Raw genomic sequence first — 12,341 nt, forward strand, 5'->3', positions numbered from 1 at the left:
AAACTGTCATGGTGTTTTATTAAGACCACCTGGGCAAAACAGGCTAGGCAATACTCAAAACAAGAGACAAGCTAAGGGTCAAGACAAGGCTAATGGGATAACGTTAAGCTGCCAATGGTCAAATGGGCAGAGAACAGCACAATGCTGGTGTGAGTCTTTGAAAAGTCTGTGTGAGTCCAATCACTTATGTGGAGTATATGGGGAAATCTGTTTGATTGATAATCATGTGACAGGTCACAGGCTGAGGATCATGGGAATTGTAGTATATAATTTAAACTTTATTTATGACAAATAAAGGAGGGACTGCATGTTGCCTACAGTATCAAATGAATTTATGAACTGTGGAAAGACTGAACCAAACCATTAAAATCTGCTTGGGGAAAATGGTTTTGAAATACAAGATATAGAAGTGTGGAACACTGGCCTGCCATTGGAATGACCTGCAGTTTACATCTTATGAGTGTGTGGCACTGATACTAGTGTATTAGACACATCAGTCCCTTTATTAGATACACCATCCTTGTAGAGGTAGGTACTATAGCTCTTATATCCATGCGCAGTGTATGCTTTTAGCAGCTTCCAACCTCAAAACTGTTGGCAGAATATTTACATTTACATTTGTGGCATGTGGCAGATGCCCTTATCCAGAGCGACTTACATTTATATATCTGAGCAGTTGAAGGTTAAGGGCCTTGCTCAAGGGCAGCTTGGCAGTGCTGGGGTTTTGAACTCATGACCTTCTGATCCCAACGTCTTCACCACTGAGCTACCACTGCCCATGAATATCTTTGGTTAGTGGAATATTTTCAATCCAGCAGTGACAATGAGGTGTTTAAAAAAACAGTACCACTGTTGCACACGATACACATATATTAATAATTCTGTCTCTGATATTGCTTCATGATATTTTACTCTACATTCCAATTGTGGAAAATATACTTTGCATTGAATTTTATAAAATAAATGTAAATGATTATTAATGCTGCATTGACAAATAAAATCTCTGCATAATGTTATTGTGCCTGCTGTATCTATACTTCATTAATGAAGTTCCACTGAATTCTGTTTACATTGGATGGCATTCCAGTTCCATCAACTGATTGCCTCCCTGAATACACTGAGTGCATCTTCAACAAGCAGCAGTGCAGTGGCTCCCCCCTCTCATACTGCCTTATACACACAGCTGAGAATCAAACACATGTCTCAATATTCACACTAATGAACAACTCAGATGTTTCTCAGCTGTTTAAAAGGTTTTCATGGAATATTTTTGATCTAATTACATTACAAGAATAACAGCATTGCATACATCTACCCAAAAAAGTACATATAAGAAAGAACTAAAAGACACATCACTAAGTTATACCAGCATCACGTACACTTACATGGCACTGCAGTGTCAGGTCAGTCTCACTGCTATTGTCCACCACCCAAATAATAAAACAGGCGAGTGGGTTCAGTTGTAATGTTTGTCATGTTTTTTGACCAGCTTAGCACTGCCCCATGTGTTATAGTATTTTTAATATTAACAGAGGATTGAAAAAAGAAAAACCATTTGAACCTACTCCTGCCAAGTACAATTGAAACAATTAGGATTTCCCTCCTCATTTTTATAGAGGCTTGTGTCAGGTGGGGGTGTGGTTTAGTGAGAGTCTGCAGGGGGAGTGTGGGGGAGTGAGCAAATTAATGTGGCACACCTGTCTCTCATTTGTAAATTCTTATTTAACATGCTTATATTTTCCCCCCTCTTTCCCTCTCTTTCGGTGAATGGTGCCAGAGTGTGTAGTTATGTGCGTAAGTGACAGTGAAGCTGTGCTAAACTGAGCTGAGCTGAGCTGAGCTGAGCTGAACTGAACTGAACTGAACTGAACTAAACTAAACTGGACCATGCCGTTTGAAAGAAGCTGATTTTCTGTGTATGACAGCAGAGCTGAACTGAAATGATCCCAGAACTGAAAATTTTCTGATTTTCTGTTTGATTTTTTTTGTGGTTTGCCACGGACATGGAGTCCAGTCCTTTCGCCCAGGTGATCATTTCGCTATGGCAGTAGTACGTCTGCAGCAGCAGGAGATTCTGACCAGAGTGGTGGACAAGCAAGCTTCAGGCCAAGCTGCCATCCATCATCTGCTATCCTCCTCCACCTCCTCCTTTCCCATGAGCATGCCCTTCAGCACCCTTCTGTCTGGCCAGGATGACAACGAGGTATACCTGGAGATATTTGAGTGCATATGCCGCCTCAACATATGTATGGCCAAGAGGAGAGTGATGGCTGCACATTCACACCCTCTTGATGGGAGAAGCACAGCTGGCTGCCTATAGACTGCCACCTGAGTGCCAACTTGACAGCTTCAGGTGGGTCAGATTGCTGCCAGAAGAACATTGTTGGTAGTCCAAATCCATTGCGTTAGAGGAGGGGGATCGTCTGTTCACATATGCCCAGCGACTCCTGGATTCATGCAAATGCTGGCTGCAACTGGACCCTGCTAAACCAGAGGTGGTCATAAAGTGGGTGATACTGGAGCAGTTTATCCATCAATTATCACTGGAGTAGGTCCAGTGCCACTGACCCAACTAGCTGGCCAAAGCCGTCCAACTGTCAGAAGATCACATATCTGCGTGTATGGACTCAGGGATACTGTGCCACAGAAGAAGCGACTGCCTCTGAGTGTCTTTCCAGTATGAGTGCTGGTAGGGATGGCCGACATTCACAAATGCAGCTCACATCAAACATCAGAAAGAAGAACATTCAATGAGCTTGTTGCATAGCAACCCAATTAGCTTTGGAAAAATTAGCTGTGGCAACAGTTCAGTTATATGGGAATGCATCATAGAACAGTTGTATGTGATACAGATTTGTTACTGGCAGAAGTGTGTGAACAGAATAAACACATTGAAACTGAAATGTCCCATTCCAGTTTGGGCCAAATATATGTGGTACTGAAATCCAATATGTGGTAATGCGACCTCTGTTTGAACAGATAGATCAGAATTTGTGCGACTTTTATGTCAATCCAACGCAACATTCATCATAATTTCAGTCTACTGGGAAAGAACAATGGAGGATAGCATTGAAGTAGGATTTCAGTGGTGGAATAGTGAGGTAATGGACTCATTACCATTTGGGATTATGTTGCTGTACTTATTGCAACCGTTTCGAGCTTGAAAAAGTCTCAAAAGAAATGTAGAATAATATACAGTATGAGAAGCCAAACAACTCAAAAGCTGGTCCAAACTGAGCAACTCAGTAGACCCGCACAGCACAGACTGAATACCTGCACGACCCACTGGATAGTATGGTGCGAACCATTGAAAAGCACAGCACGGACCAAATGATGTGTGACCCACTGGACAGCGCGGCACGCATGGGTATTAACCGCGCTGCGCAGATCATTTTGGCCTCCCAGCATGAGTCACCACACCTGTGCGACCCACTGATCAGCGCAGCGCAAATTCAGTTGAATCTACAGTTCCTATAACAGATGGCACACAATATTTTGAATATTTGAAACTATTTTAATAGTCCTAAAATTCTTAACAGAATTGGCAAAGCCCTTGAAAGAAATAGACATAATAATAATAATAATAAAAATAATAGACACAGCAGAAAATGATTTATGAGCATAAGAAAACTCTTCAGACTTCAGAGCTCTCATTGAAGTGTATTCTCATTGAATGCATATTCAGATTGTTTATCTGTAAAGAGCAGGAAAAAATAACTGTAAGACTATTTGCATAGCTGTAAGTAATCAAATGATTATCTATTTAGTCTCTCCCAATTTATTTTAGGCTGCATTAATCAGTGTGTTGCAGGTCTCATGACTTGCGCTGGGAGATCCAAAATGGTCTGCTCAGCTTGTTTAAAACCAGCCTGCGCTGTCCAGTGAGTCACGCAGGTATATGGTCTGCACTGCGCGGTTCTTCTGAATAGCTCAGTTTGGACCAGTTTTTGAGTAGTTTGGGTTCCCATAATCATTTGATTACTTACAGCAGGTATGTCACTAGAGATTTATGAATGGGGCTAAGCCTCGTTTAGGTCTGGGCATGCTCCCCCCCAAAATTTTAAAGCTAACAAAACATCTTTCTAGTTATGTATATTTTAGAGTAGCAATGGGTGTAAAATCTATAAAAAAAAAAAAAAGAAGAAGAAGAAAAAAAAAAGGTTATTTATGGTCAAGATATACCTGTCTCATAATTTGTATTAGAGACTGATCTAATTTGATTTACTTAAATTATATCAAAATAAAGAAATCCATCCAACACCAACAAAAGACAAAAATGGCTGTACGATGTAGCCAAAATACTTTGGGGATTTTATTTAGAGTGAGTGAGTGAGTGAGTGAGAGAAAAAGTGAGTGAGTGAGTGAGAGAAAAAGTGAGTGAGAAAGTGAGAGAGAGAGAAACTGAGTGAGTGAGAAAGTGAGTGAGAGAAAGTGAGTGAGTGAGAGTATGTGAGAGAGTGAGTGAGTGAAAAAGAAAATGAGTGAGTGAGAAACTGAGTGAGAAAGTGAGAGAGTGTGTGAGAGGGTGAGTGAGAGAGAAAGTGAGTGAGTGAGTGAGTGAGTGAGAGTATGAGTGAGAGAGTGAGTGAGAGAGAGAGAAAGTGAGTGACTGAGTGAGTGGGAGAGTGAGAGAGACAGAAAGTGAGTGAGTGAGTGGGAGAGTGAGAGAGACAGAAAGTGAGAGTGAGAGAATGAGAGAGAGAAAGTGAGAGAGAGTGAGTGAGATAGTGAGTGAGTGAGAGTATGAGTGAGAGAGTGAGAGAGTGAGTGAGAAAGTGAGTGAGAGTGAGTGAGAGAGAGTGAGAGAGAAAGTGAGTGAGAGAGTGAGAGAGAGAGAGTGAGCGAGAGCTTGATTGAGAGAGAAAGTGAGTGAGTGAATGAGAGAGTGAGTGAGAGAGTGAGTGAGTGAGAGTGTGTGAGAGGGTGAGTGAGTGAGAGAGAAAGTGAATGAGTGAGTGAGTGAGAGTATGAGTGAGCGAGTGAGTGAGTGAGAGAGAGAGAAAGTGAGTGACAGTGAGTGGGAGAGTGAGAGAGACAGAAAGTGAGTGAGTGAGTGGGAGAGTGAGAGAGACAGAAAGTGAGAGTGAGAGAGTGAGAGAGAGAAAGTGAGAGAGAGAGTGAGTGAGAGAGAGAGTGAGAGAGAAAGTGAGTGAGAGAGTGAGTGAGAGAGAAGGTGAGAGCCTGAGTGAGAGAGAAAGTGAGTGAGTGAGTGAGTGAGTGAGTGAGTGAGAGAGAGAGAGACAGCAATCAACACTACTTTACTGCACATTGTCTTTGTTAATTACATTAACTACATTTACATGGGCAGTTAGAAAGGTGTATATAGCAGCCTCCCCCAGGTCTTATTGCCCGCCCAGGAACAGGTTTAAGATGCGATGGAGTTAAACCATTGACGGGAAAGAAAAAAAAAGAAGAAAAAAATATATATATTGGCTGATATATTGATTTGCTTAGGGGAGACTGATTTTAAAGATAAACAATCTGAATACTTCAGTGAGACCTCTGAAGTCTGAAGTTTTCTTATGCTCGTAAACCATTTTATGCTGTGTGTCTATTATTGTTTCTTTCAAGGCCTTCATCAATTTCTTTAAGCATTTTAGGACTATTTAAAATAGTTTCAAATATTCTCCTAGCCCCGTGTGCCACCTGTTATAGGAACTGTTTATAGCAGTAGTATTTTAGAGTAGGAGTTTGGGGAAGAATTCAAATGAATTTGCTCTGTGCTGCTCATTGGATTGCGCAGGTCTCATGACGCGCTGGAAGGTCAAAATGGTCCGCAGTTAAAACCCGTTGCGCCACACTACCCAATGGGTCCCGTATATCAATTGGTCCACGCTGCGCTGTTGAGTGGTTTGTGCTGCGCGACCCACCCAGTATCTTCATAATTATCAATGTAGCCAAAAAAGCATTGTAGCTGCAAATGTTATTTGTAATGTGTATTGTGTGTACTGATGTAGAGTTTGATGCATTCTTTGCTGTTTATTATTTAAATGCACTAAGATGTTAAAATTTTGTCTTTAATACCTTAATTACACTCTAAAAAAAACCACTGGGTTACTGTGGGTCTTTTTAACGGCTGGGTAAATATAGGACAGAACACATTTTGGGTTAAACTAACAAGTTGGGTTGTGTTTGAAAATCTCAGGAGCTCAGCAGATCCTAAAATACTGAAAACAGCCCATCTGGCACCAACAACTATGCCATGGTTAAAGTAACAGAGATCACATTTTTTCCTATTCTGATGTTTGAGATGAACATTAACTGAAGCTCTTGACCTGTATCTGCATGAGTTCATGCATTGTGCTGCTGCCACATGACTGGCTGATTGGATAACTATATCAATGAGCAGGTGTACAGGTGTTCCTATTAAATTGGATGGTGAGTGTATAATCAATTACTGTTTACAGGATTATGGATATCTGTTTTAGGCTTTCTCTTAATACATATTTTTCTCTTACATATTTTTCACCAATAGGTAAAGTTTATATTGCTCATGTTAGAGTATATTTCTCTAATCCTTTCTTTATAAAAAGTCTAATGGTATTGTTAAATCTGCACACTGGGTGACAGTAAATCTAGTATGTGACTACTCACACCATGGTTGACGCATTCTTTCACAAGTTGTTAATACAGACATGTTGCTTACTGTTCATGGTAGCATGTAGCAACTATCAGTGTGTAGCAAGTCAATAAGTGAAATGTTGGACTGACAACATTCTTAGCTTTTAAAAAAAAAAAAAAAAAATTCTGCAAGGCCCTAGTGGATTTGGAAGATGGACAAGATCTCAAATTGTTTGTATCTTCAACAAGTACTTATAGACCCTTGCCTTAATTGCAACATAATAAAGTTGCTGCTGCAGCAAGGAGTGATGAGACTGCCTACTTCTGTCTGAAGTAGAAATTAAACATTTGAGGCAGCAAGCTACCTTTTAGGCACACAGGATATGACATGGTCCATATTGGTCCCTCCACGACAGCCCAGAACACAAAGGAAGGTTTATACCAGACAAGTGTGTGACCAAATTTCCAGAGCATTATTCTTTGTAAATGCCATGGGATGTGGGTGTCATTTCAGAAATTACACAGCTGATGGTGAGATCCCTTCAAAGCAATGGAGCAATATTAATGCAGTGGCTGAACACATTGAGCACACTCTCCACAGGCCATCATTTACAGTTTCACTGTCAATCACTGACAAACTGGCTATACTGACTGTGGAACTGTAGTGCTAATAGAGTGGCTGAATGGAATATTTTCTGATTCCAAAAAAAGGAGTCAGAATCTGCTCCATTCTGGATCCAAGACATCTAAATATCTTCCTAAAAGGCGCACAGGTGATTCATCTGCTTCCACAGTGTAGTGACATACCAATGTATAGTCTTTCCCTTTGACTTAGCTTCAGCATACAGAGCATTGACAAAATGTATTGCCCTGGATCCATTGCAGTGCCAGGATCTGTGTGTACAACCCTATATAAGGCGAAGCTCTACTGGCATGACATGCAGGTCTTTTTATTTTAGAAGACAGAGCTACATTCATTATAGATCCAGTCAAGAAACTGTAGTGGCCATACACAATGCAGACTTTCTACATCTGATAGCTTAACTCCAGTAGTAAAACTGGGTATGCTGCTCCTCAGTCCACTCAGTGTTCAGTGACAGACATCACAAAGGCATGTGACAGTAATGTGAAGGGCATTGGTACCCCCTGAGGTATTGGTTCTATAAAACCTTTTTTTTTCTTACTGGCATGTCCTTACGTGTTCTACTTGCAAAGAAGGACATTAAAATGACAGATACCTCCCAGCAAGTCAGGGTGTCTGGAAAAACCAGGGTGTATGGAAAAACCTGAATGTGAAGGTGGAGAAACACAGCTCAACATTGGCAAATTAAAGTCTTTGAAATGGAAGCTATATGGATACTGTTGCAACATTTTCAGGAACCTCTAAGTTGGGTTACACATACTCATATGGACCAACAACATCTTGGTGTTTTTTTTGTTTTGTTTTGGTTTGGTTTTTTTTACATCAACCACCATGGGGGCACAAAATCACAATCAATGTTAACATTGGCAAACAAACTTTGACAAAGGTATTGACAAAACTATCAACCAGCTCTTGCACATGAGAATATGCCCAGCCCCGCCCTGTGTCCAGTGAGGGCTCTCAAGTTCTATGTAGAAGTGACTGCCAGCTGGCAGGTCACTGGCCAGCTGTTTGTATACTTTGGGGAACACCATAAAGGGGTTCCACTGTCTAAAGATAAGTTGCTTAAACTCAGTGATTGAGCAAATATACTTGAACGCAGATAAAGAGGTGACTTCTCCCAGTAAATTACATTCAACACATACTATGGCTACCTCTTGAGCATCACCAAGAGGAGTCTCAATCACAGACATTTAAGAAACAGTGACATAGACGTTTATTTTCCACCAGCGTTTACAGATTGAATCATCAGCCCATGTGCTCTGTGGTGAGGTTGAGTGATTCTCACCCTTAATGTTGTGTAATATCAGACCCTTGAGCATTTCTAACCTTGAGTGAGTGATTGAGCTTGAGTGATTCTTATCCCCATTACAAAAAAACCCCAGTATTCACCTTAGGTGATTCTTATTCTCAGTGGAGAACAATATCAGAATTTTGAGTCATTTTTATCCTCAGTTGACAGAATCTTGTGATGGCGTACTGTATCGAAATAGTGGAGGACCAACAGGCCACTTGGATCATGCAGGTAGAAAAGAACGGCCAGTGGATGAGTGTGACATAGTGGGGACCTTTAAAGGCTACAGTTGTGGGATTACGAGCTGACAACTTTACTACTGGTACTCTACAAGGAAACAAGCACATGGTAATACCCTACTCAGCTGTAGAACTGCAGTTACATATGTAACCTTCCAATATCCAATAAATGTTAATCCTTACATCATTGTCATTTCATTGCACAATTGCAGTCTAGCAAAAGGATGCACTGACAGAGAATATTGACATTGAAGGATGCACTGACAGAGAAGTGATACCACTGCACCATTATGAACATATATTGAAGTTTCCAGGGTACTCCTGCTGGACCTCAAATAACAAAATTTATCGTCCCTGTAAACTTCTGAAAAGTACTTTGAGACAACACATTCTTTATCATATTGCTTTGTTAAAAATGTAATTATCAAGTTAGTTCACTATAAGACAAATAGGATTGGCACTGATGGCCAATATACTGTGCATTATATGGCCAAAAATATGTGGGCACCTGATCATCACACAAATAAGTGCCCATTCCAAAACACAGAGTTGACTTGGTCTGCAGTTTGCATTCCAATTCATCCCAAAGGTGTTCAGTGGGGTTGAGGTCAGGGCTTGAAGCACTCAAATTCTTCAACATCAACCTTGTGCACAAGGGCATTACCTCGATGAAACAGGTTTGATCTCTTGGCAGGGATAGTAACAGGTGCAGAGGTTTCATCAGCTGGTTTCTTCCATGATGGAAATAAAATTACAAAAGATAAAGCCATGAAAAGAGTGGGCCTGGAAATTTGCTGTCCTTTTACAATTATCTGAGTTTTGTAGACAAGTGATTATCAAGCTCTTAGAGATATCTATAATGTCATCAATGCATTTACACAAAACATTAACTTTATTCTTATTTAACCATTCTTTGGTAGAGCAACGTGTGTGCTTAGCATCGGTGTCTTGCTGCAGGACCCACTTTGTTCCATCAATGATGGCAAGCCATCTTAGCACAAGATGCAGCAAAACAGGCCCAAACCACCACTTTTTCGCAGATGGAATAAGGTTCTTATGCTGGATTGTTTTTCATTTAAATCAATAAGTTCTAGTTTGGCCCATTCACAAAACATTTTTCTAATAGCCTTCTGACTTGTCCATGTGCTCTTTAGCAAACTGCAGATGGGCAGAAATGTTTTTTTTTTGGAGAACAGTGGTTTTCTCCTTGCAACTCTGCCATGCACAAATTTGTTGTTCTCCTGATGGTGGACTCATGAACATTAACATTAGTCAATGTGAGAGAAGCCTTTAGTTCTTTAGAAGTTACCCTGGGTTCCTTTGTGACCTTGCGAACTATTACATGTCTTGCTCTTGGAGTGATCGTTGTTGGTTGACCACTCCTGGGAGGGTAACAATGGTCTTAAATTTCCTCCATTTGTACACAATCTGTCTGACAGTGGATTGGTCTAAAGAGTCCAAACTCTTTAAAGATTGTTTTGTAACCTTTTCCAGCTTGATGAGAATTTTCATGACGTGATACACATTTACAAGCATTTGTTGTGAAGATTACATGTTGACAGATCCATGTTCTTTAAATAAACTGGGTTCTCACTCATTGTCATCCCATTGATTGAAAACACCTGACTCTAATTTCACTTTCAGATTAACTGCTCATCCTACAGTTTCACATATTTTTGACGCTCACCTATATGTAATGTTGGATCATGTTCATCAATAAATAAATGACCAAATATAATATTTTAGTCTCATTTATTTAATCGGGATCTATTTGTTTACTATTAGTGTGTGAAAATCTGATGATGTCTTAGGTAATATTTATGCAGATATATAGAAAATTCTAAAAGGTTCCCAAACTTTCAAGCACCACTTCAGGTCTTAAGCCTTAAAAGTTCAACAGCAAAATCAGAGACTGAGCAAAGTGGCCAAAGAGACGTGAATTTGAAACCTTCCCAGGCTCATAGCTAGATTCCACAAAAGGATTTCGGGCTTAGTATAAACTGGGAATAGGAAATGAGGGTAGATAGAATTAGAAAACATTTTAGGTACAACATAGAATACACCATTTCAACTCCTGAGTGGTGCAACAACAAAGCATTTGCCCTATCATTTGGATATCATGAGTTTGAATCCAGCCATCTGTGGTCAGGAGCCAAGGGTGCAAAATTGGCCTGTCTGGGTGAGTCTCTCCCCTGGCAATCAGAGCACTACTATTCAGTTGTGGGCATCTGTGAGCTCACGTATGCAGATTAGGGCAGAGTGCTTTCCTCTGAGTGTTATGCTGCCCCATGACTCTGCATGAAAAGCAGTTGGCTTCATGTGTCTCAGAGGAAGCATGTGCTTGCCCTCACCCCACCTGGTAGCTGTCATGTGATGGGGGAGAGTTAGCTAGTGGGTAGGAATTGGCAAGATGATCTTAAAGTCTGAAAGCTTGTCTGTTTTTACATACATGATTTTGGGCAATCTGGGCTATCCTCAGGGCTGTCCTTAGGACTATCCCTCTCTAGCCTGTGCACTTCATGCATTCTATACCAAAAGATGGTGTGAGCATTTTTACTAAACCACTCACTTTATTATAATTTTGTTGATCGGATATTGACATCACTAAGTCAAGGCTACTTAATACAGGTTGGTCTCTAAGACAAGGGCTCAACAATTTATATGCAGACCTTAAAGAAAAGCAACTCTTTTTATAATTAGTCAAGGAACCCATGGAAAATTAGATAGGAAAAAAAGAACAATCAAGAGTAAAGATATCATGTGAGGTTCACTGGAGGCCTACTTTCTTAAATTCCTCGTTCTGTTTTAGGTTTTCTTCAGTCACTGGTGTCTTTAGCTTTGATAGAATCAAAATGGAGTGGAAACCTGTGACCCTGACTGGTCCCATCAATAGAGATGAGAACATTTTATTAGGACAAATGCAAGTATGCTATGACCTGCTCACATTGTTGTTGTTGTTGTTATTTGTTTGTTTTTTAAAAAGCTGAGACTTTCTTTTCTAAATAATTTAACTCTATGAAGAATTAAGTGTTGTAAAGTAGGATGAAGATGTGATCTTGTCAGTCTCTAGGTCTGTAGAAATATGGCTGCCATAGTTAACAATTGTCATATGGAGAATAGGGCTTCTAACACAAAAATATATCACCAAATAGGTACATTATGTTTCCCATCTATACATCTTATAGTATTATTTATTGTAGCCTTATACTGTAACTCAGTTGAGTTAAGGCCTCATTGAAGTTCAACAATAATACAAACCAGGATATGACAGCAGAAAAATAATAATTATTACCATATAGTTTATAAGGTTATCCATAAGCATAGATGTTGAAATAAGGCCCTATATGGGCAGCTGCTGGGAATAAATTGTGATTGTGACAGTGCAGGGTGACAGCAGCTGCGTTGTGTATAAATTGGGGAGTGGGAGGTAGGGAAAAAAGAGTTAGGGAGGGAGAAGAGAGGTAAAGGGAGTGGAAGGGGGAAAGGGAGTGAGAGGACAGAGGTCTATAGTGGATGGTATCCAGTTACAGGATGATTTCCAATCTTAGATACCTGATGGGAGCCTGGGTGTGAGGAACCCAATGACAGAACAAGGGTAAAGGCT

At 40.3% G+C, this 12,341-nt stretch overlaps 1 protein-coding gene across 2 annotated transcripts in view; it reads right to left on the bottom strand.

The window, feature by feature from the left end:
• Positions 1 to 12,341, bottom strand: part of srl (sarcalumenin) — a 34,237-nt gene that overhangs the window by 20,829 nt on the left and 1,067 nt on the right. The gene's annotated exons all lie outside the window — the stretch shown is intronic.

This window comes from Ictalurus punctatus, chromosome 2, assembly GCF_001660625.3.
Source record: "Ictalurus punctatus breed USDA103 chromosome 2, Coco_2.0, whole genome shotgun sequence".
Classification (NCBI taxonomy): domain Eukaryota; kingdom Metazoa; phylum Chordata; class Actinopteri; order Siluriformes; family Ictaluridae; genus Ictalurus; species Ictalurus punctatus.